Source organism: Capsicum annuum, chromosome 7, assembly GCF_002878395.1.
Source record: "Capsicum annuum cultivar UCD-10X-F1 chromosome 7, UCD10Xv1.1, whole genome shotgun sequence".
In the NCBI taxonomy this organism is placed as follows: Eukaryota; Viridiplantae; Streptophyta; class Magnoliopsida; order Solanales; family Solanaceae; genus Capsicum; species Capsicum annuum.
The window spans coordinates 211711486-211736864 of NC_061117.1; the positions used below are offsets into that span (position 1 = coordinate 211711486).

Here is a 25379-nt window from a genome sequence, read left to right on the forward strand (position 1 = left end):
ATTCAGACTAGAATATAAATAAAAATCATCAATTTTAGGTCTATATACATGGGAATGATGGTTCAAACTCTAGCCCAAAAATGCGGGGTGTTACACACGACCAATGAGAAATATTCTAGGTTTTCCCCTCCTATTTGCTTCATATATATATATATATATAAGAGAAAAACCTAGCTTTTTTATAACTAAAATTTCTCATCTTCTTGCAAAGCCATCACAAAGTTCTATCAAGATAAAAAGCTCTAACAACCAAAGGACTAGTTTGCTACAAAGGAATATGTTTTTAGGTCTAGGTTGTTGAGTCTTGTATTATTTCTAACATTGTAAACATAATCCTCTTTTGAGAAGTTTGTATAGGTATTTTATTTTATTTTTATTTCAGATGTGGGCTAGAGTTAGCCATTGTAGTGTTGTCATCTAGAGTTAGGTGACTTGAAGCTAGAGTAAGATTGTTGGTTCAGTTAGAGATAGCTGGATTTGGTGCAGTAGATTTATTTCCCTTTTCTCTTGTTAATATAGTCATTACTAGGAGAAGAATGATTAGGAGTTTTAATCCTTAATGTCTTGGAGTCTGCATTCAAGATTGCTTGAATATTAGTGGCACTTTGGAAATCCTAGAAGTAGGTCATGGTTTTTCTCCCTTGAGAAAGGAGTTTCCATGTAAAAATTGTTTCGTTCCTTGTCTAATCATTTTACATATTGCTTTGTTAAGGTTCTTTCTATATTCAGCTGTTTGGGACCAGGCCCCAAAGTAGAAGGGCAACTCGTGTCCTGTTGTCCCTCTCGTTCTAGTTTAAATTTTGCTTTTGTCTTTCTCAATTAGTTTTGACATCCCAAAGTTAGAGATCCTAGCATTGAAATGTTGAGCTAGAAGGATGTTTTGTGGTTTGATATCCAAATGAATTATATTTTGGCTACATTCATCATGAAGATAAGCTAATCCTTTGGCAATATCTATTATTATCCTTTGCCTTTTATGCCATGTAAGCCCATTCTCTTGATTCTTATTATAAATCGACCTATGTAGTGATCCATTTACCATATGTTCATAGATCAGAAGTCTTTAGCTCTTTTCAGCAAAAAATCGGTTGAGTTTTACCATATTGACATGGTGAATGTCATCGACTATCTTCACTTCTTTTAGGAATGGCTCCATCATATGACCAAGACCATCTAGATGCTTCACAACTTTTTTTATGCCATTACTCATTATTCTTTCATATACAACACTAAATCCTCCTTCCCAAGATTTCTGCAGAAATCTTTTGTTATTATTTTTAACTCATTATAAGTTAACCGAGTTAGCATTCCCTTCGAGATACACAAAATCCCCAACCTTTCCTAAATCTTGTGTCCTCTTTTTGATAAGAACAAAGCAAGCAGCGATACTTATAATTATACCAAAGAAAGATTCAAGAGTCAATCATATTATCACCATGTGTGATCTTGATTTTTTCTCTTTGAGAAATGGTTGGAGACCGATTCTGCACTTTTGAAGAATTCTGCACCTTGAAAAATATTCTCTTGTGTATTCCGTCCTTGTTGTCTATAAGAGAAAATACCTCATTGAGTAATGGACAGCTCCCACTTCTTTCCCCATCCCAATCATATCTGAAGACAATGGCTTTGCATGAATAGTTTCTCAGGCAGGTGTTTTCGCAGTCTTCCATCTTTATCCCCTCAAACCGTAATGTGCTCGATGTTAGTTCAGGATCAAACTCAAATGTGAACTATGTGGTATTCCTGAGCTCTATGAAATTATGATACTGCAAAGAGTTGCAATTAATGGATGTCGTCTGTGAACATCCAACATCTTTTTTCTTCTCATCTAATGTCCTGAAGAAATCTGCCTCTAGCGGACAACTACATTGCCCGTTATGTATGAAAATGCCATATCCTCCACACACCATTGGGTACATATAATTCCCTATCCGTGGAATGGAAAGATTATATATGTCATTCCAATCAAGTATTTTCTCATCGCATTGGTATACCTGTAAATGTCCATCAGGCCCAAGCTTCATGATTTAAGCTGGTGATGTAGGAGGTTGTTGCAGAACAGTGTGTTACCATCAAAACTGAAGTAAGTACTATCCAGATTACTTGAATCATAGTAAAACTGAGGTGGATGACACTCAAGGTAAGTGGCCCAGCTTCCATTTATTTAGTTACAGAAAGCAAGCCTTGACTCTGATTGGTTGCTAAATGCTTTCTTTGAGCTCTCTGCCTGACACCAAGCTATGCCGTGGGAGCAAAGAATCTGTAGGATGATCAAAAGATTACCAAATTGTACAATTGGGTTCATCAAAGACCACGAGATTTCCCATTTCTATCAAATTTAAGCCTGAAATAGATTTACGTCAAGACCAAGTTACCATCTTGACCTAGTTGCAGGTTGCATTAGCTTTCACCAGATGTTCTCGATTGGCATACCAAACTAACCGGGAATCCATTAACTTTCACTCATTAGAGGAGCTTTCAGGGAATGCAAAGATGATACCGAGAAGGCATTCGACAATTTGGTCACTGCAGTAGAAGCCACAAAAGTGATACTTAGTTCCATCATTTCCACTCAGAAGGATGGGTTTCAACCGAGATAAGCCATATGTGGAATCTGCATCAAATGAAAATGGTTTGTTGGCCCAGGAAGTGTAAAGTCCTGCAGTAGGATTCAACAGCCTGGAATTTAGGTACCACAAAATCTGGGCTGAAACAAATCTGGATGACAAAAGGTGGAGATTAATGATGAATAGGATAGGAAAATATAAGATCTTCTCTGCAAGCCTTGATTTTGAAATAAAATAAGTAAATTTCCAAAAATCTGGACCATATTTGCTAGCTCCTCCCTCTGTGTTATTCTAATGCTTGTTGCTCTGTCTATTTCTTGGAATGTGTCTCTTTGGTCAATATAAGAGAGCTGCCTTAAAAGGGGTGGAGTGGGTTGCTCCTCAACTCAAGGACCCAGAAGAAAACATACATCAAAAACTAGAAAGATGAACAATAAGAGTACGAGGAAAGATAAATAGCAGACACACGAGTTTTACGTGAAAATTCCTTGCTCAAGGGAGAAAAAACCATGTCCCACCTCTACAATCTCTAAGCTCCACTATATTCAAGAAAACTTCTTGAATACAGAATCCAATGATTAACCTCCTACTCCTTTGTCTCCTAACAATAACTCTATTACAAGAAAACACAAGCAGTAGCTCTACTGATTAACCTCCAGCTAACTATAGCTTGATGAATTACCTAACTCTAGATGATTACAACAGATCTGAGTTAAACCACAACACCTACAAAAATCATAATCAAGTGTAGGAAATAATTTAGAATAGTATACAAAGACTCATCTACAACAAAGAAGTAAAAAGACAACCCGATGAGCAATCAATTCCTTGTTGCAAGAGGAGTCATTGATTTAGCTTCGAAAGGATATTTTTGTGAAAATATGGAAGCATTGGTTTTCTTGTTGAGGAAGATGAGAAATATGTAGTATAATACAAAAAACCTAGGAGAGATCCCATTGGTTGAGGGAAAAATATGGCAACAGCTTTTTCACCAACTTTTATACTATATTCCAGCTATGACAGTAGACTGTGATAGCGAAAAGTGAGCCCAACCTGTTCCTTAAGTGGTAACATCTTTGTCATTAAAAAAACTCCAAGAAACAAGTCCGAAACTATGAGTTTGTCAATCATCAAAACAAAGGACTTAACAATTTCCCCCTTTTTGATGATGACAAACCCATGCAAGCAATCAACATCTTCAAGCAACTTCTACCCAGCAACCAAGCAATAGCCTTTGCTAACCCCAGTTTTCCCAACCAATTCCCCTTATGCCTATAAGTGTATAAGCATCATACACTTTATTACCCCTGTCTATAAGCATAAGTTCCTCCTGAATGAGAGAACTCCTATCTTGATGAACACAAACCACATATTATGTAATATTACAACCCAGTTGAAATTACACCCCTTCCTACATCTATTAGATATATGTAAATGCAAAATACAAATCAAAACTTCCCCCTTTTGGGATCATCAAAGAAATGAAACAGTAACTAGGCATAGAGAAGCACATATGTTAACTTATGGCCATTGAGGCTATATTGGCATGAGCAAGAAAGAGTGGATAAGGAGAAATCTAAATAGCATCAAGACATCACTTGTAGGGATTAGAGAAAAATATCAAACACTATTCAGATAAAGGCCCAAAATAAGAGGAAGCAGCACTGACAAGGGTACAGTTGCAATTTTTCTTAAACACTATCTTAGACTTTAAATATTTAGAGAACTAGGATTCACTCATAGAGATGGAAAAGACCCAAAACATAATTTTTTCGGTGTGTGTAGTACAAGCCTTTTATCAAGAATATTCCCCAAAAAATGAAGAATACACTTCTTGGTGGAAAATGTATGGCATTTCTGCTAGTACATAAGAATACAGCCACTAATTCTGAATAGAGTAAGAGATTAATCCTGAATAGGTACCTAGTCCCTACATGATGATCTGAGTACACAAGGTACAAAACACTTGAGCTATTTTTGTTGTTTCTCCTTATCTTTTCTTCACTATTATAGGTGTATATCTGCAAGAGATATGAGACTTAGTTAGACATAGATAAGTCATCTAGCCAGTATACTTGCCTACTAAGTCATAGCCATTATAGGAGGATGAAGAAGTACAATGGACATTTAGCTAGGTCTCATAAACCCCAGTGGAGTTGTTTCTTTCAAAGGGTTCGCTATGAAGTGCTTTGGTGAAAATATCAACAATTTGGTCTTCAGTGTTGTAAAATACCATTTTGATCAGACCCTTTTCAATATTATCTCTCAGGAATGATGCCTGATATTAATATTTTTTGTCCTTTTGTGGTGAACTAGATTCTTTGTCATGTTGATTGAACTAGTGGTGTCACAGTACAATGGAACACAATCTGAGAGAATGCCAAAGTTTTCAAGTTATTTCTTGATCCACAAAAGTTGTACACAACATGATGCAGCTACAACATATTCTGCTTCAATAGTAGAGAGTGCCACTGAGTTCTATTTCATAGTACCCCATGAATCAGAGATAACCCTAGGAAATGAGCCATCTCAAAAGTAATTTTTCTATCTACCAAGAACCCAACATTATCAACATCAACATAGACTATCAATTCAAAGTTGTCCCTTATAGATTAGAAGAGGACTAAATTAGGATTCTCTTTCAAATATCTCAGATTCTCTCAGCAGCTTTCAAGTGAGATTCCTTTGGGCTTTAAAGAACACTTTGTTTTTTTCCTTTTGTGCATGCATCACATACCTTGGAACTAAAAAATTTTACATTTGGAAAACCTCGAACCAAATCATTCTTCACCAGTTTATTTAATAATTAATAGCTAACATAACCAAGTGTAATACCTTGCATATTCGGGCTAAAGTTTGAACCATCTTTTCTACGTGTATAGACCTAAACTTAATGTTTATTTGTTAATTAAGGTGTGATGATCAATCCTATAGTGTGTGAATACCTTTGAATATGAATTGAGGTCACAAAAATCTCCAAACTCAAAGACGAGTTGAAAATTCATCTATCGATTAAGTTTTGATGAATGACTAATCTTGGGTCAATTTCCATCGGCCATAACTTCTTGTATATAATGAGTTAGAGATCCTATTATATATCAAACGAAAGGTTCCAATGCCATCGGTTTTGCCTTAATCCAATATTGGAGTAAAAAATTATGCCCATTTTTCAGAGAGGTGTCAGTTTGCCGAATTGTGATGGCCAGACTGATGGACCATCAAGGCAATGATGAACCATCAAGTTAGGCCATCAACTTGAAGCATTGAAGATTGCTTGGAGCATTGAAGACTTGAGTATTCACAGTTTTGGACACTTAATAGCTCACAGTTTTTGGGCCATCTTCATTGAGGGAATTTCGGTCACTTCACTTTACCTAAAATACACTCCATGGCCAACCCTCTCATTAATGGTAGTATAGTCATTTGTCTTATTTTGTAATGTAATATAAATAGAACAAGATAGGCTTTTTAGGACTTAGTTGTTTATTGACGTAAAACAAACTCTCTCTCTAGTGTGAGGAGTGTAACACCCCTTAGTTTTTAGGCTTGAAAAAGCCACCAATCCATAACTAGGGCTTCCCAAGTGTGGATATCACTTGTGTTTCATCGTTGTCTTGATGTATTGGTGCTTAGAGGAGGTAACATCCCTCTTGGGTCAATGTTGGAGTTAGGTTTGTGTCATGGGTAGTGTTAAGGGTCATCTCACAATTCTTGGGTTCTTAAGATTGACTCTTTATTTGGTCTAGCTATCTATCTTGTATTGTTGTTGTAAGTTTCAGATTTCTTGTTGTTGTTAGTGTAACCTGTGACTTTCTTGTTGATGTAATATTGTTGTTCTCATATTTTATTGATAATTAGTTTGTGGGTCGCTGGAAATTAGGTGTTAAACACCATAATACTTCGTGTTCTTGTTATCGAGGGAATGTTGGTCACTTCACTTTGCCTAAAATGCACTCTATGGACACCCCTCTCATTAAGGATAGTGTAGTCATTTGCCTTCTTTCATAATGTAATATAAATAGAATAAGATAGGGTTTTAAGGACTTAGTTATTTATTAATGTAATACAAACTCTCTCTCTAGTGTGAGGAGTGTAATACCCCTTAGTTGTAGGGCTTTAAAAAGCCACCAATCCATAGCTAGGGCTACCCAAGTGTGGATATTAATTGTGTTGTATTATTGCCTTGATACATTGGTGTTTAGAGGAGGTAATGTCCCTCTTGTGTCAACGTTAGAGTTAGGTTGGTGTCATGGGTAGTGTTAAGGGTCCAAGAGTCTCACAATTCTTGGGTTCTTAAGATTGTCCCTTTATTTGGTCTAACTATCTATCTTGTATCATGTTTTAGTTTCGATTTTCCTTGTCCTGTTGTTGAACCCATGGGGGTCTTTTTGTTGTAACATTGTTGTTCTTCATTTTATTGTTGTAATATAGTTTTGCATTGTTGGCTAAAATGGGTGTTAAATACCTTGTTATATTGTGTTTTTGTTGTTGTTCTTGAATCCGAGAGTGGTCACCATTTTGGTCCTTGATTCTCTTGAACTTGTGGACTATTTTTTGGTGTATTTTTGGACTATTTTGAGCCAATTTCGTGTCTCTCATTGTTGTCTTGTATCAATCCTTAAGTTCAAGATTTTCAAGAAATAAATCAAGATTTGAATTTCCATCCTTCAACCTAAGTAATCTAAGGTACTTGGGTTTTTTCTAAACTACATGGGCATGGTGAAAACATCTTTTTATAATATTCAAATATTGGGAAATCATGTATGTACAAAAGGGTTTTCAATTTACATTGACAATTATGCATTGTGAACCTTAATGATGATAATGTTTTGGTCTTGAGTCCTTCCCCTAAATTTGTTTTTTGTTCATATATATGTATGTATGCGTTTGAAGTTTGAAAGTGAATTTATAGCATGAATGTTTTCACTCCCTCTCGTGTTATGATACTTCTTGATATTCATATATTGTGAATTGATAAAACTTCATATTTAGAAGCCTGGTATAAATGTTCTTGGCTATTATTAAATGATTTGAGAATGGTTATGAATTGAAGAGAGGGTGTTTTTACTTGTTGATAAATGTTAAAGATGTATACTGAAAGAATTGCATGATTTACTACAAAGTAAGTGTAATACCCCTCAAAATTCTAAGCTTAACTCTGTCCGTTAAATCTTGAAAAGAGGTCCCAAATTTAGAATCTCCAAGCTAAGTATTCAAACTTAGTGCTATTTTACCCTTTGAAAGTTTGAGTTCTTATATCATGACCTTTACGGCCATAAACTTTTGATATTTAAGTTAATCCATGATCAGAAAGGTCAATAGGGGTTCCTGGACAAGTTTTAGATTTTTCGGACCTCGTTTAGACAACGTATGGAATCCCAAAATAGTGGACCAATGTGATCTTGGCGCACTGTGTTGCCTATCGCATTGGTCAATATTTTTTTAGGACTTCCATTCAAAAGTACTAAGGCTTGGCATAATTATGGTGCAATGGGTATCGCGTCGATCGCATTGACGCGCTATGTCGACCAGTGCGTCGGCACCCAATTTTAGTCATTAAAAAAATTGCGACCCCAGGGTTATTTTAGTTTTTTACCCACCTTTATATAAGCCTAAAAGATGAGATTCAGCACTTAATTCACCAAAATACATTGTTTTCTCTCAAAATCCCTCAAGAACAAGCTTAGGATTTTCAATTGAGGATCCAAATTCAAGGGAATTCCACCGTTAATCTTCAAGAAGCTTCTAGTTAAGGTATGTTAGATGTTGATTCTTGGGTCCCTTCCACCCAAGTAGTTCATGAATCCTTTTCCAAATTCAAAGATTTGATATTTTTGAGTTTTCATGGATTTATGAGAATTGAAAATTGAAGTTCATGTGTTGCTGAGTTACTATTTCATGTTTTAGGCTACAAATGCTAAGGTTTGATCCTAATATGTGATGACTTATGTGACGTTCATGATAAACCATTCAAGAAACAAGATTGATTGATGTATCCATGATAATTAGGTGTAGAAATTGTTGTATAACCAAAGCATGCTCCCCGTATGTTTGATAAAGTGCTTATGTGAAAGAAATAGAGATATTATAGCATGTTTCCAAGAACCCGAATTGTATATAAGTTAATGCATGCCAAGTGTTTGTTGAACGGCCTTTTTGAATGAATTATGAGATGTTGTATGCATCCCTATACATGTGCAAGATTAAGACTTCCAAGTGCTTCAAGAGATGCTTCATTGATTGTATTGTGAACGATAGTCCATTATCTTATTATTCAAGAATTTTCATGTCTTGTATTATGTATTCTATCGAGTCCTGGGGGTATTTAATACCCAACAATTTAGTTCTATGCCTAGAGCCAGTGTCAGTTATAGTACTCTCGTTCATTTCTACTGACTTAGGAAAATTCAGTAAGCTCAGTATCATTCCAAGTCCAATTCAATATTCAGTTTAGACCTCAGTAATATAAAAATATTCAGTGCAGAACACAATAGCATTTAGTCAGTTAACAGAATTCAGCAGTATTCCATCAGTCAACGGAACTTAGCAAACTCAGTCTAGTTCAGTTAATTAGTATGATCAAAAACCGATTCAATTCAGTCCAGTCTAAGAATCAATTCAGAGTCTATTCAGTTGGGAGTAGGATTCAGCACCGAGCAAGGGCAGGGATGACAGCTTCCCCGTTAGTTAGGCAGAGTCGTTAGTAGCAGTCTATAGACTCAAGAACTTTGTAGCGAGCGTAAGATGAGGAGTTACCCATTAGAATAAGGCTAGGCTACCTCCGAGGAGTCACCCATTAGATTAGGATTGACTTTCTGTTTAGGGTCACTTGTTAGACAGGCTTGACCATAGAAGTGTCTTTACCCATGGCACGGTACTAACACCCTTCCAGCTGGGGTTACAGGTTGGACCCCACTAGTCTAGATTCGGGGCATGTCGATTATATGACTACCTCCCACAGTCTTAGTTTAAGTCTCAGTATTCAAAATAGAACTCAGATCATTATTACATAAATCAATACTGTTAGATATAGTCACTCAAGCTTGTAAAGAACGTAGAAAGTGCCATAGATGCAGAGATCACCCACTAGATAGGGTTGATCTCAGATTTCAGTCAATCATTCTCATTATTAGTAGATTCAGAGGTCACCCACTAGCTAGGCCTGATCTCAGCTTCAGTCAATTAGTATCAATATTAGTAGATCCAGAGATCACCCGCTAGGTAGGCTGGATCTTAGGTATCAGTATTAGTAGACTCAGTTATTAGAAGTCCAGTTATTAGAATTCAGTATTCAGTGTTACTATGATTTTAGTTATAGTTTATGCACTTATGCATGTATCCTCATTCAGTAGTCTCATGTTATCCAGTTTGTATTGTTCATGCATTTAAACCCTTGCATTCAGCCTTACCTTATCTAGCATACCAGTATATTCTCATGTACTGATGCATACTTTTCTTTTACGTTATGGTGTCTTATACCATAGGTTTAGAAATACGGGATCCAGAGCACTCTTAGCAAGTCAGATTTAGCCAACAATAGTATACTTAGTAGTGAGTCCTCATCATTCGAGGATGTTCCTTATTTTATTATTGCATTAGGTTTAGCATTTTAGTAGATAGAGTTAGTTGGGGGATTGTCCCATCACCTCCACAATTCATATAGTTTAGAGGTTTTTTAGACTAAATGCTCAGACATACTAGAGTATTTTTAGACAGTTATTTTAATTTTGGTGTTGTTAAACATTGTTTAGTTTTATTTCAGATATTCAAACCTTATGGTAAGTTTCCGCCAATTTTCCACATTTATTTCAGTATGTTATTCAGGGCTCAGTTATAGATATCAGTCAAGGGTTAACTTGTGATCCTTCGGGATTATGAGCACCATGTAGCGTCTGGGGTACCAGACTCAGGGCGTTACAAACTTGGTATCTGCGCCTAAGGTTTAACAGTGTCCTAGGAAGTTTGAAAAGCCAAATCTAGTAGAGTCTTGTGCATGGGTGTGTTGTGCGCCACATTTATGTATAGGAGGCTATAAGTTATTTTAGGAACAATTTCCCTTCTTTTAGTATTCATGTCATGCGAGTTTGCATGAGCTCAATTTAAACTGTCAGTCCAATCCATTTCTTTCTTTCGTTAGTAGAATATGCCTCCTCGCACAGCTAATGCCCATAGGAATGATAACCAGCCACCTCAGCCCGCAGTTTTTTTGAATGAGAATATGTTACATGCAGAGTTTTGGGTAGCTTTTCAGGTGCTAGCCCAAGCTGTGAAAACTAATATTCAGGGTAACCGTCAGGCTGCAGCCCCACCTCAGCAAGATGGGGATTTATCTGTAGCTAGAATGAGAGATTTTATAAGAATGAACTCACAGAATTCTTTACGTCACAAGCAGGTGAGGACCCACCGCTTTATCTTGATGAGGTAAAGAAGATCACCCAAATCATGCATATTTCTGAAAAGGAAAGTATAGAGTTTGCATCCTATAGGTTAAAGGATATTGCTCATTATTGGGTAGTGATGCAGAAGAAGAGTAGAGGGGAGAATGCTGCTCCCATAACTTGGCATGTATTTCAGGATGTGTTCTTAGATAAGTTTTTCCCATATGAGATAAAAGAAGCTAAGGTGGAAGAGTTTATAAACCTGAGCCAGGGCTCTATGTTCGTGAAGGAGTATTGCCTCAAGTTCAATCAGTTGTCTAAGTATGTCCCTAAGCAGATGGCTAACCCTAGGTCAAGAATGAGTAAGTTTGTGACTAGTGTGTCTGGGTTAGTGGTTAAGGAGTGTAGGGCTGCTATGCTCAATAGAGACATGGATCTTTCTAGATTGATAATGCACGCTCAACAGATTGAGGCAGAGAAAGCTAAGGAAATAGAGAGGGTAAGTAAGAAAGCCAGAACAGGTAGTTTTAGTTTTTCTCAGCCAGGGTCACATGGTGGTAACCATTCCTAGCATAGTCAAAAGCTTTCAGTCTCAGCTCCATCTTCAGCTAGTGCACCAGTACCAAAGTTCCAAAATGACAATCATAATGGGGCGCCAGGCTCCAAAACCCAGGGAAGTGTGAGAAATGATTGTACCTATCCGCTTTGTGAAGAATGCGGTAAGAATCACCTAGGTATATGTAGAGCAGAGGTATGTTTTGGATGTGGAAAGCCAGGCCACAGGTTGCGGAAGTGTAGAGTTATGGCTCAGAGGGGTAGAGATTTGTGTCAGCAGGGCGCTACTTCCAGTCCCACTAGTGATCAGAATAGATTTTATGCACTCCAGACTTGCCATGATCAGAAAAGTTTCCCTAACATAGATTCGGGTACGTTATAAGTCCTTCATCTTCATGATATAAATTTTTACATCCTTTTCTCCCATTTGAGCTTAAGTTTTTAGCATGAGGTAGTTTGTAAATCCAGAAATTAAGTTTACCAGTCAGGCAGTCAAATTCGTATAGTTTGTTTTCATATCTTTCCATCTGATAATACTATCTAATAACCCAGGAATGTAACTATTCCAAGATAGAATATCCTAGTAGTTGTGAGTTTAGCTCAGTTCATGAACCATGCATTAGTTTCAGATCCCAGATGTCCAGTCATGACTTAGTTCATTGGTGCCTTGTGCATCACCTCAGTTTTCCCCAGTATCTCAATTAAGTAGGTGTTCGTAGAGGGACATAGTGTCCCAAGGGGGAGATACCCCATATTTCCCCAATGCTTTCATGTCCTTAAACCCATTCAATTATATATTCAGATGTTCCTTACAAAGTTAGTATTAGTTATTATTGTATATTCAGTCATGCATTCATGAGTTAGTTCAGTCATGTATTCCATGCATTAGATATGAATGCTCAATATAATAACTCAGTCAAGAATTCATGCATCAGTTATGTATGTTCAGTATGAAATTTCAGTATATCAATAGTTCCAGTCATATAGACATGTTTAAGATGTTCATGTCAAGTAAGTAAGTTCAGTCTATCAGAAATCTCAGCTTAATCAGTCCCATTCGAGGACTAATGTTCCCAAGGGGGAGATATTGTAAGATCTCACAAAATTCTAAGCTTAAATCAGTCCGTTAAAGCTTGAAAAGAGGTCCCAAATTTAGAATCTCCTAGCTAAGTATTCAAACTTAGTGCTATTTTAGCCTTCGAAAGTTTGTGTTCTAATTTCATGACCTTTACATCCATAAACTTTTAATATGTAAGTTAATCCATGATCAGAAAGGTCAATAGGGGTTCCCGGACGAGTTTTAGATTTTTTGGACCTCATTTAAACCATGTTTGGAATCCAAAAATAGTGGACCAACGCGATCTTGGCACTCCGCATTGGCTATCGCCTTGGTAAATATTGTTCCAAGATTGCCAGTCAAAAGTACTGAGGCTTGGCATGACACATCGGGTATCGCGTCGATGCCATAGACGTGTCGCGTTGACCAGTGCGTCAGCACTCAAATTTAGTTATTAAAATATTCGTGACCCCAGGGTTATTTCAATCTTTTTCCCACCCTTATATAAGCCTATAACACGAGATTCATCCCTTAATTCACCAAAATAAATTGTTTTCTTTCAAAATCCCTCAAGAACAAGCTTAGGGTTTTCAATTGAGGATCCAAATTCAAGGGAATTTCACCATTAATCTTTAAGAAGCTTCTAGTTAAAGTATGTTAGATACTGATTCTTGGGTCCCTTCCACCCAAGAAGTTCAAGAATCCTTTTCCAAATTCAAAGATTTGATATTTAAGAGTTTTCATGATTTATGAGAATTGAAAATTAAAGTTCATGTGTTGTTGAGTTATTAATTCATGTTCTAGGCTAAATGTTCTAAGGTTTTATCTTAATATGTGATGACTTATATGACGTTGTACTACCCCGGGAAATTTTTCGTTGGAATTTTGTGCGTAAACATGTTGGGTTCTATCTTCTAGAATGAATTATAAACTTTTCGTGTGGAATGTCTTAGATTATGACCCACCATTGCGTAGAGAATCGAATAATCATTCCAACAATATATGGATCATCCAAAACGGACACCCGAGCGACGTGTTATGAACATTCCGATCGAACCGTGAACAGTAGTAAACAGTAAAACGGTCAGGAAAGAGTACTAAGGCCTGGCGAATTTTTGCTCCAACTTTGAACAATCGCAACTCCTTGTACATAATGATCTGGGTGATCTACTATATATCAACAGAAAGCTCTGCGATTCCTCTTTCCAATGAAATTAGTTTCATCTAATTTTTCTATCGGAGCAAAAAGTTATGGTTGATCTACTTTAGCCTATCAAAAGCAAATTTTTGAGTCAACTTCAAATGATCATAACTCCTTGTACACAATTATATGGGTGAGATACTATATATCAATGGAAATATATGAGAGTCCTCTTTCTAATGAAACTGGTTTCATCCAATTTGAATATCGGAGGAAAACGTTATGGTTGATCTACTTCAAACTATTAAAACAGTCCACCAAAGGATAGATTTGAGAATTTTTTAGATTTTTAGGGGCATTTTGGTCATCCTCCCTCACCCAAAATCCTTCCAAACCCTATATAAAAGCCTATTAGAAGCATTATATGTTATATTTCATCAAACTCCCTCAAAACAAAAACCCTAAGCTCCTACATCCAACTTCAAGAACCTCCAAAGTTCACCATTAATTCTGTAAATTTATTCAAGATTCCAAGTTCCTAGTTCAAGAACTCAAAGAACCATCATTCAAAGGCACGATTAACATCTCAAAAATGAGTATCGATCTAAAGTTCATCATTCAAGGTATGTGGGGGTTTTCAACAAGAACTCTCTTTCGTTCTTATGCCCAAAAGTAATTTTCTTTACAAAGGCATAATTTTTATTTGATTTTTATGAATTTGAAGCATGAACCCATATCTTATGATGATTATTATGAAATCTTGATATTTATGATTTTGAAAGATGAATTTACATGTGTGGAGATATAAAGCATGAATCTTGAACGATATTTATCATGATTTAGATATTTGGGTCGTGAATCCCCATTGAAAATTGTATTTTTTTGAGAAAGTGTGTATTATAAGCACGTTGATATTGAATATTTGAGATATTTTGAATAATTTGACCTTTTGGTCTTAATGGAGTTGTTTTGAACTCGAGTGCGAAAGAAATCCACAACGTGGTTGATTTTGATAGATAGGAAGCATGATGGCTCCCGATGTATATTTATATATTACTGAAATTATTTTGTGGTGGATTGTTTTTGAAATGATCTGAGCTAAGTTTGGGAGAAATCTTTATCACCGAGTGGGAGGTATAAAGCGACCTTACTTCCCTAGAACTACGTGCCCCCATAGGAGTGAGCCTGATGCTGATTTATATAGTGATCACTAGTTTGTGTGGATTTGATATCGATAGTCCTACTCTGATGGAAAGGATAGGACAGCTCTCCCCAACGTGGGTTGTATGTTGGACTCCATTTAGCTCACATGGTTTATGTCGGTTATAGGATCTCCTAGTGTGTGTGTGTTTCCTTATGTCTATGGTGAATGGTGAAGTTATTTGAAAGTGGAATTATGAAAGTTATTCTTTCGAAAGATTTAAATGATATTTAAATTATGATAATTGATATTCTTGATGTACTGAAAGTGATTGACAAATTATATGATGACTCACATATGTTATTGTACTTATTTCATCCTCTCATGATTATGATAATTTTCTTTGGTCTATGTGAGTTTTTCATACATCCTGCATATTTCTTATAAATATTTATGATGATGATGTTTATACAACTGCATACACCCCCATATACTCAGTTCCCTTCCATGGTACTAACCCACATCTTCGGATGTGGGCTGTATTTTCTCGGAATGTAGGTTCAGGTGCTCAGTTCCAGGTTTGACAGGGATTCTTTGGGCACGCTGTTCTACATCCTCTATTGTGGTGAGTCCTCATATTCCGAAGATGTGATGCCTGATGTCGGTTTCACAAAATTGTTTACATTTGATAACTGAGTATGAGTCAGTTGGGGCATGTCTCAATGGCTCGCTGGTTTTAATGATTGTCTTAGAGTCTTGTTAGACTAGTATAGATGTTGGGAGTTAACTAATAAGTCGTATTTTATTATCTTTCTAAAATTCTTTTATTCTTGGATGATGATTACTCTGTTGATATTTGAGGGTCATTTATGAAAACCCCGTTGATTTGTGTTGAACTGAATGAAAATAGCTCAAAGGGTTAGCTTGGGGCTACTCGTAGCCTCAAACATCGTGTGATGCTCTGGGACCCATTTTCCAGGGCGTTACAAATGTTCATTATAAACCCTTCAAAATGCAAGATTGATTGATGTATCCATGATAATTAGGTGTAGAAATTGTTGTATAACCATAGCATTCTCCCCATATGTTTGATAAAATACTTATGTGAAAGAAATAGAGACATTATAGCATGTTGACAAGAAATCCCTAATTGTGTATAAGTTAATCCATGCCAAGTGTTTATTGAAAGGCTTTAGTGAATGAATTATGAGATGTTGTGTTCATCCCTATACATGTGCAAGATTAAGACTTCCAAGTGCTTGAAGAGCTGCTTCGTTGATTGTATTGTGAATGATAGTCCATTGTCTTATTATTCAAGTGTTGCCATGTCTCTTATTATGTATGCTATCAAGTTTGGGAGTATTTAATACCCAACAATTTAGTTGTGTGCCTAGAGCCAGTGTCAGTTATATTACTCTCAGTCATGTCACGATCAGTAGAACTCAGTCAGTTACATGACTTAGGAAAATTTAATAAGCTCAGTATCATTCCAAGTCCAGTTCAGTATTCAGTTTAGACCTCAGTAATAGTCAAATATTCAGTTCAGAACGTAATAGCATTCAGTTAGTTAACAGAATTCAGCAAGATTCTGTCAGTCAATGAAACTCAGTAAACTCAGTCTAGTCCAGTTAATCAATATGATCAAAAACCGATTTAGTTCAGTCCAGTATAGTCTAAGAATCAGTTCAGAGTCTATTCAGTTGGGAGTAGGATTCAGCACCGACCGAGGGCAGGGATGATGGCTTCCCCGTTAGTTCGGCAGAGTCATTAGTAGCAGTCTCTGTACTCCAGAACTACGTATCCAGCAAAGGATGAGGATTTACCCATTAGACTAAGGCTTGGATACCTCCTAGGAGTCACCCATTAGATTAGGCTTGACTTTCTATTTAGGGTCATTCATTAGAAAGGCTTGACCATAGAAGTGTCATTACCCATGGCACGGTACTGACATCCTTCCAGCTGGGGTTACAGGTTGGACCCCACTAGTCTTGATTCGGGGCATATCAGTTAGATAACTACCTCCCACAGTCTTAGTTTAAGTCTCAGTATTCAAAATAGAACTCAGATCAGTATTACAAAAATCAAGACTGTTAGATACAGTCACTCAAGATTGTAAAGAACTTAGAAAGTTCCATAGATGCAGAGATCACCCACTAGATAGGCTTGATCTCATATTTTAGTCAATCATTCTCATTATCAATAGATTCAGAGGTCACCCTCTAGCTAGGCCTGATCTCAGCTTTAGTTAATCAGTATCAGTATTAGTAGATCCAGAGAATACTCGCTAGGTAGGCCGAATCTCATGTATCAGTACTAGTAGACTGAGTTATTAGAAGTCCAGTTATTAGAATTCAGTATTCAGTGTTACTATGATTTTCAGCTATAGTTTATGCACTTGTGCATGTATCCTCATTCAGTAGTCTCATGTTATCTAGTCAGTATTATTCATGCATGTAAACCCGTGCATTCAGCCTTACCTCATCTACCGTACCAGTACATTCTCATGTATTGACACATACTTTTATCTTGCGCTGTGGTGTATTATTCCATAGGTTCAAAGAACATAATCCAAAGCACCCTTAGCAGGTCAGATTCAGCCAGCAGCAGTAGACTTAGCAGTGAGTCCTCATCATTCAAGGATGTTCTTTATTTTATTATTGCATTAGGTTTAGTATTTTAGTAGATGAAGTTTGTTGGGGGATTGTCACATTAACTCCATAATTCAGATAGTTTAGAGGTTTTTCAGACTAAATGTTCAGACAGACAAGAGTATTTTTAGATATTTGAACCTATGGCAAGTTTCTGCCAGTTTTTTGCATTTATTTCAGTATGTTATTCAGTGCTCAGTTATAGATATCAGTCAAGGATTAACCTATGAACCTTTGGGATTATGAGCACCGTGTAGCGTCTGGGGTACCAGACTCGTGGCATTACAGTATGTGACCACCCCCTGTTTAAGGATTGAAAGAGAAAATCATTGCATAAATTTTTATGTATGTTGAAATACAAACTCTCTTATACTGTTTGAATAATTTGGTGGTCCAAATATTTTGTTTTGAATGAAAGTACTGTAATATGATAATTTATGGTTTAGAGATATGACTTGAAAGTCTTGGTATGATGATACCAAACAGATGAATGTCATAGCAGATTCAGAACAGACTAAAATACAGATTTTACTCAGATTTTGAATTCAGAAAGATGCATGTTCAGAAAGATTAAAAATAGGATTAAAGAGAGTTATAGGTTACCTAAAGAAAGTACGAGTTGAAAGACTCAATGCTAGAAACTGTGATTTGCCAACATGGGATTAATCTTGTGTACCTTGATTCATGTTATCCCAAATTGGGGCTATGGTTAGGAGCCCTACTTTGTGATCTTGTGCACTACCATGACATGTTGATTTGATTGTGGATTTTGGCACCCTACTGTGTGATCTTGTGTGTCTCTCTTATAGATACTCTAATCCTTGTGGCAAACTTAGATTGGGGGCTTGGCCACTAACTCAAGAGCGGATTCCATATAGCCCATAAAATTACATATTGTAGGATGTACTATCTAGCCTAGAAGTAAAATAAAGAGTGGGTCATGATTTCAAAGAAATGTTTCAAAGTCTTTAAAGAATGCCCATGTGTTTTCATAGATCATATGTAAAATGGTTCATAAATTGCTCTCACTTATGTTATATATGAATACATTTTTTTGGATTGCTCTGTATACCAGTACATCTATATTGACCCCTTATATATCAGGATCTTAGACACAATCCTGGGGTCCCACTAAGCAATAGATTAGGTTGTCCAAAGTTTGCAGTTTGTGAGCCTCCCTTATTTCGAAAGCACTTGTTGATTTGACATTGATATTTTATTTTGGTTTATGATCCAACTGGAGGCCTTATCCCAATATTTAGATAGTAATGTTTTTGAGTTGTTAGAGATTTCACAAAATAGTGTCAGGTGTTTTTGAATGTTTTATGAACTCATTTTCATATTGTTCAGCTGAAGTAAAAGAATGACCATGTTTTTGTCTTTTCATGTTTTTCTATATTTTCCTTACAGTATATGAATTGTGTATATGAATTCCAATTAGAGATAATCTCTCCGGACTTCACGGTTTAGGATGTCCATCGCGGCCAGGGCCTCTATTCGGATGGTGACACCAAGCCTCCTATGCCATGTATCAAAAACATCTTCTTGTACATTGAGACATGTCATGTCTTTGGAACTTAAGTCAGCTAGATACATATTCTTGTTTCTCTAGGTTGTTAACACTTCTTTACCATCCTTGACCCTAATTACACTATATTTCTCTGACTTAAACATGACTCTATTTCCTTTATCACAGATCTAAGCCACACTCAGAAGGCTGGACTTAATTCCATCAAAAAAATGGACATTATTTATTTCCTCATTCAAATTGTTCCCAATTTTCCTAATTCCAACAATGTATCCTTTGTTACCATCACCAATGGAAACACTACCTCCTTCATGTTCCTTAAGAGAGAGGAAGTTTTTAATTTTGCCAGTCATATGACTTGAACATCCACTATTCATAATCCAGTGATGGCTGCTTCCTCTAGCTTTGACCTGCAAGTGATAATCAGTGATTAGTTTTGGGAACCCATTTAAACTTGAGCTCCCAGTGAGGTGTTAATAGAGATATTAGATTTTTTCTTGTCCATCCAGGTAGAGTTACACTTCTCCCTTTTGGTGGTAAACTCTTTCATCTCCTTAAAAGCAGCAGCTTTAACAGGAAGTGAATCCTTAGAGTGCCCATTCTTTCAACAGTGAAAGTATAACAAATTTGTCCTGACTGAGACATACTTGCTAAAAGGATTATAAGTTGGGTAAACACTATGGAAACCAATTCCCCTTTTTTAGTTTGAACCTTAACTGCCAAGTCCAGACAAATTCTTAGATAAGGTGGTCCCCTCCAAAGCTTTAGTAAGCTCAACCTTAATGCAACGAGGTTTCTTTCCAGTTCAACACTCCTCTCCAATGAGACAGTCATTTTTTCATTTGTTACGTTCAGTTTTTATTCTACATCAAGTTGTACTTGAGACTTTTCCTTTTCCCTTTTGAGTTAACTCTAGAAGCTTTATTCAGTTTCTCATTAAGAGACTCATTTATAACAAATAGTGATTGACAGGTAGCCTAAAGTTCAGGTACTAGCACATTCAATTCAACCACTTCTTCTTCACTTTTTTCAAAATTTATCTTAAAATACTCCTATATATCTAGTAAGATCATTCACAGTATCAAGAAATACAATATCAAGGAATTTTAACTCAACAAGATAGTAATTTTGAGATTTTTCTTGATGTCTAGAAGTGTTACCTTATCATATTTATCTTTATCAGAATTTTTCACCAAGGAAAAGAGGGAGTCATATACTTGTGTATCATTCTCCATCACCATCATGGAGACATCTTTATGCTATTTTGACTCATCAGTATCAAAAAAGAGTCACTCGGGGCAGCTATGACTTGCATAACCATTCTATCTGCTTCAGTTTTTCTGTTATACTTGTCCTGAACCTGTTTCCTGCCTCTTTCCTTTGTAGTCGCTTCTATGCATAGGACATTCTATGATGTAGTAGTGTCCAGGCTTTCCACACTTTGTGACATGTATCATTTTTCTTTCTATCTGTAGTATATCTATTGGATTCTCCTTTCCTAGGAAAGACTCTAGATTTCTTCAAGGCCTTGATAACTCACTTAGCAATGTAAGAAGTCTTTTCATCCTCAGTACTTACGATTTCATTAGCAACCTTCAAACCCAGATTCTTTTCTACCTTGGGCTCATCTTTTAACTTCCCAAATTTCTTCAACATTTCATATGTTTTGGGATTCCAATAAGCTTATCGATATCCATTTTATTCAGATCCTTGGCCTTAGTGATTGCATTTACTTTGCTCTCCTACCTTTTTGGAAGAATACCTAAGAATTATCTGACTTGCTTATGGGTTAGAATATCCTCACCTAAACAATATAGCTCGTTAGAGAATGCAGTGAATCTTGTGTGCATTTCTTGAATAAACTCTTCATTCTTCATAGTGAAGGTCTTATATTGATTTGTCAGCATGTCTGCTTTGGACTGTTTCACCTGAGTGGTTCCTTCATGGGCTATCTAAAGACAATCCCAAATCTCCTTAGCAGTTTGACAGGCAGAAATCTCGTTATACTCATCAGGTCCAATGCCACACACAAGTATCTTCTTTGTGTTATAGTTTTTCTCTATATTCTTTCGATCTGCATCATTAAATTCTTTCTTGGTCTTGGGAACTTGTGAAGTTGTATCACCTATCTTCACTACCCTTGTAGGAACAAAAGGGTCATCCTCTATGACATCCCAAAGCTTTAAATATTTTGCCATGATAAAGTCATGCATCATTATCTTCCACCACCCATAATATTCATCATTAAATCTTGAAGGTCTGGTGGTAGATTGGTCTTCTTCTAGATTTGGAGAAGTAGCCCTTTTTTCAAGATCCTTTCAAGGTGTTAGCCTTTTAATGAAAGACCGACTCTAATACCAAATAAAAGGGGTGAAGTGGGTTGCTCTTCAACTCAGGGATCAGTTCCTAGATGAACACACACAACAAGAACTAGAAAGATGAACAATAAAAGTACGAGGAAAGATAAATAGCGGACACACGAGTTTTACGTGGAAACTCCTTTCTCAAAGAAGAAAAAATCACGACCTGCCTCCAGATTTCTAAAATCCATTATATTCAAGAAAACTTCTTGAATACAGACTCCATGGATTAACCTCTTAATCCTTTGTCTCCTATCAATAACTCTATTACAAGAAAACACAAGCAATAGCTCTACTGCTTCAACCTCCAGCTAACTCTAAATGGACACAACACACTAACTCTAGCTTGATGAATCACCTAACTCTAGATGATTACAAGAGATTTGAGTTACACCACAACATCTACAATAATCATAAACAAGCATAGGTAAAAATTTAGAATAATTTACAAAGACTCATCTACAAAAAAAAAGTAAAAATACAACTCGATGAGCAATCAATTCTTTGTTGCAAGAGGAGTCTTTGATTCAGCTTCAGAAGGATATTTCTTGTGATAATATGGAAGGGTTTGATTTTTTTTGTTGAGGAAGATGAGCAATATGCAGTATGACACAAGAAAACCTAGGAGAGATTCCATTGCTTGAGGCAAAAAGGTGGCAACAGCTTTTCCACCAACTTTTGTACTATGTGTCAGCTGTGACAGTTGGCTGTGACAGCGACAGGTGATCCCAAGATGTTTCCTAAGTGGTAATAGCTTTGTCATCACAAAAACTCCAGAAAACAGGTCCCAAATTATGAGTTTGTCAATCATCAAAACTAAGAAATTAATATGCCTCACTATTTTTTTCTTATTCTCCATGTGATATTTTATCTACTTTTTCATGCATTTTATATTTACCAAAAATAGAATGTATATCTGGATATACCCTCTCACACATGAACCATGAATATGATATAAAATACATTATTTGTTTCACCTTCCAATAGCGTTTTTATATTAAAACTAGTGGGAAAACAGTGGTGACTTCCTTTTTCCTCCTATTATTATATTTTAAAATGGTTCTTTATTCTTACAAGTTCCAGGTTGCTTCTTCATAAGTATAAGACAATGAAATAGAAAAAGGAGATAATAGAAAGTGAGGAGACCATCTAGTAAGTCAAAAAATTTCATTAACAGCAGGTCGGTGAGAGGCAACTGCTATTTGGTAAGAGTACTCACACAGTGCAACATTAATTCCACAATCTATTATGTAACCTTATGCTGGATGATTTTGGAATTGCTTTTTTGGTTCTTGTTTGTTAAGGTACTTTTCCGTATTCCATTTGGTGTCCAGCACTTTCGGGCCAGACTGCTCTGAATTCGTGAAGGAAAAGTAGCTTCATTCCTAGGGTTCGAAGTTGGCTCTAATTAAAAATGGAAAAATATTTACCATTCCACTGTGATCTTTTATGGTGTTTTCTTTATTTTATTTAGAGGTACAAAAATTATGGAATAAATTTTATAAAAGTACAAAACTAAATTAATTGTGAATTGGTTCAATTCTAAAAAAAATATGTATCTTTTGGTTGACAATTTGGTGTTTGGAGACAGAGAGACGTAATAAAAAAAGGGTTAAATTACAAACACTTAGTAGGGGTTTGGGTAGAAAAATGTGTATATTTGAAACACAGTTATTTTGTAATCTTAGCGGAACAATAGATTGGTTAACTAAGCTTTTGGTGAGGGTTTGATTGCCCAATTTATATTTTTTCCCTACTCTAATTTTTTTATAGATTAGAAGTTATTTTTGACTTGCTTTTAACTTGAGAAAGAAAGTAGAAGTTTGTGAATGGAAAACTAGCTAATCCACTTGAAAAACCGTTCAAATCACTTTTTCAAACTTGAAACTCATATCCAACGATCTTTTCAAAAAACAATAGTCTAGTATAAAATTTAATGTCCAAACGGTCTCTAATAATGTGAAAGGTTTTCACAATTGATGTAGGGGGAAAAGCTCAATATGCCATGGAATTTAACAAAGTGGTTTATTTACGCCACTCGTTAAAAGTTGGACATAAACATCACTGTTGTGGATCCTTTTTGATAGCATATCGCAATAAAGCTTACTGGACACTACCGGTTGAATTCCTTAATTGAATATATCAATGATTAAAACATACAATATTATATTTCCCTTTGTATACGAATGGAGGAGCTACTGAGCTACATGATAGTACATGAAGCTCAAAAATCTAATGCTGAAGTTACTGAATATTACATTCATGAATTGTAAGATCATACACCATATGAAGTTATGCTAGAATTGCGATATTGCAATAGTTGACATGTGACCAACTATAAATTGGTTCTTTTGATGGCTAAAATAATCTTAAGCTTGTTGTTTACCTTGGTCCAGATAATACTGAAGGCAATATTGAACTGATGGTGGCTTCACTCTGTTGGTTGCCAGCTCCAACCTCAGGTAGGCTTGTGAAATCGTAAACCAAGTTGGTTTCAACAGACACCAAACCTTCAAATACCTTAACCACCACTGTCATGGAGGGCCTCTTGGTGAAATCACCTTGTAGACAGAGACCATGCAGCGAGGCTCATCATTTCTATCTCAGCTTCTTTATGGATCTGCATACCCTCATTGTTCTTGTCAATCATATCCATGAGCTGCATACGTTCCGCTTTTCTCTTAAAAACACTTACCAAATGGACTGTTAGAACAATAATGATAATTGTACAAGAAATTCAAAATAAAACTTTCTTGGCTTAGAGGCACGATAATAAGCTTCTTGAAGATAGTTGGAGTCTCTCCCATGACCAAACAGAAGAACTAGTGACAATTCTATCTTCAGGATTCAACTAAGCCACAAAACAAGTAGCATTCAAGAATGTTGCTCTTCTATTCTTGAATTGGTGATTTCACCATTTGATCAATGTCTCTCAAGTGTTTTTCAACAGGAAAGTAGTTTTGAGTGCTTTTTATTTTCCAAACAAAAGAAACACTATTTATAGGGTAAAATTTTCATGCAAGTGAAAAGTATTAATTAAGCAATAGTTAATAGGTTCATGAACAAAAATTATCTTTCTTTCAAGTTTCAAGAACCTAAAACGTAAATGAATTTACAATTGTTAATGCATTTGTAACTCAAAATGCATTTGTTTCAATTGTAATTTCACATTCATTTTCTTTGTAACTTAAAATGCATTTGTTTCAATATTAATTGAAACATAAAAAACTTTTAACCGATGCACTTGTTCCAAAAAAATTGATTGAAACATAAACTTCAGCAATAACAATCCCCCACTTGTTTCAAGAAATTTTATCTTTAAGAAACAAAATTCTTTTGAGACATTAATCTAGCTACATGCATCAATAATGGTATCTTTTGGACTTTCTAAATCATTGGCTACTTAGTGAACAAATCTTGAACTAAGTGGTTCATTGAATGAAGTAGAAAAATACTCCACGCATATTGCTATGTTCCAGTGAAAATCAAAATCCTTTGACACCTTACAGCCATGTGTCCCAAATCCTTTTAGCTAAGTGCTTTAAGATTTTCCTGTTAAAACCTTATTGAAGCGGCCTCCACTTCACACTTAGTACGGTGAATTCATCAAGAGTAACTTTGCATACTCCGACTAAGTAGTCTATGAACTTCATTAAGAGAAATTAATCCCATCCTCCTTTACAACAAAGTATCAGTAAATCTATCAAGAGTATTCCTACACATTCCAACCGAAATCGGTGTAGAGACTTAATAAGAGAATATAATCTCATTCTTTTCTTTTGTAGGAATACTGTCAAATCTATCAAGATTGTTATTATTTACTCCAACTTATATCGGTCTTATAGATTTACCAAGAGGAAATATCTCAACTTATGCACATCTACTCACTCTCTAGGGAAAAAGAAAATTTTATTGATGTGCTTTACAATTATAACTTTACTTGTTTTTCCCTTTGAACCTAAGATTACATCATTAGATAGGGTTACCATAAAGTACAATCAAAT

At 35.9% G+C, this 25379-nt stretch overlaps 1 pseudogene; it reads right to left on the minus strand.

Annotated features, from left to right (window-relative positions):
- Positions 1 to 625: 625 nt before the first annotated feature.
- LOC107852806 lies at positions 626 to 2360 on the minus strand (annotated as a pseudogene).
- Between the last annotated feature and the right edge of the window lie 23019 nt (positions 2361 to 25379).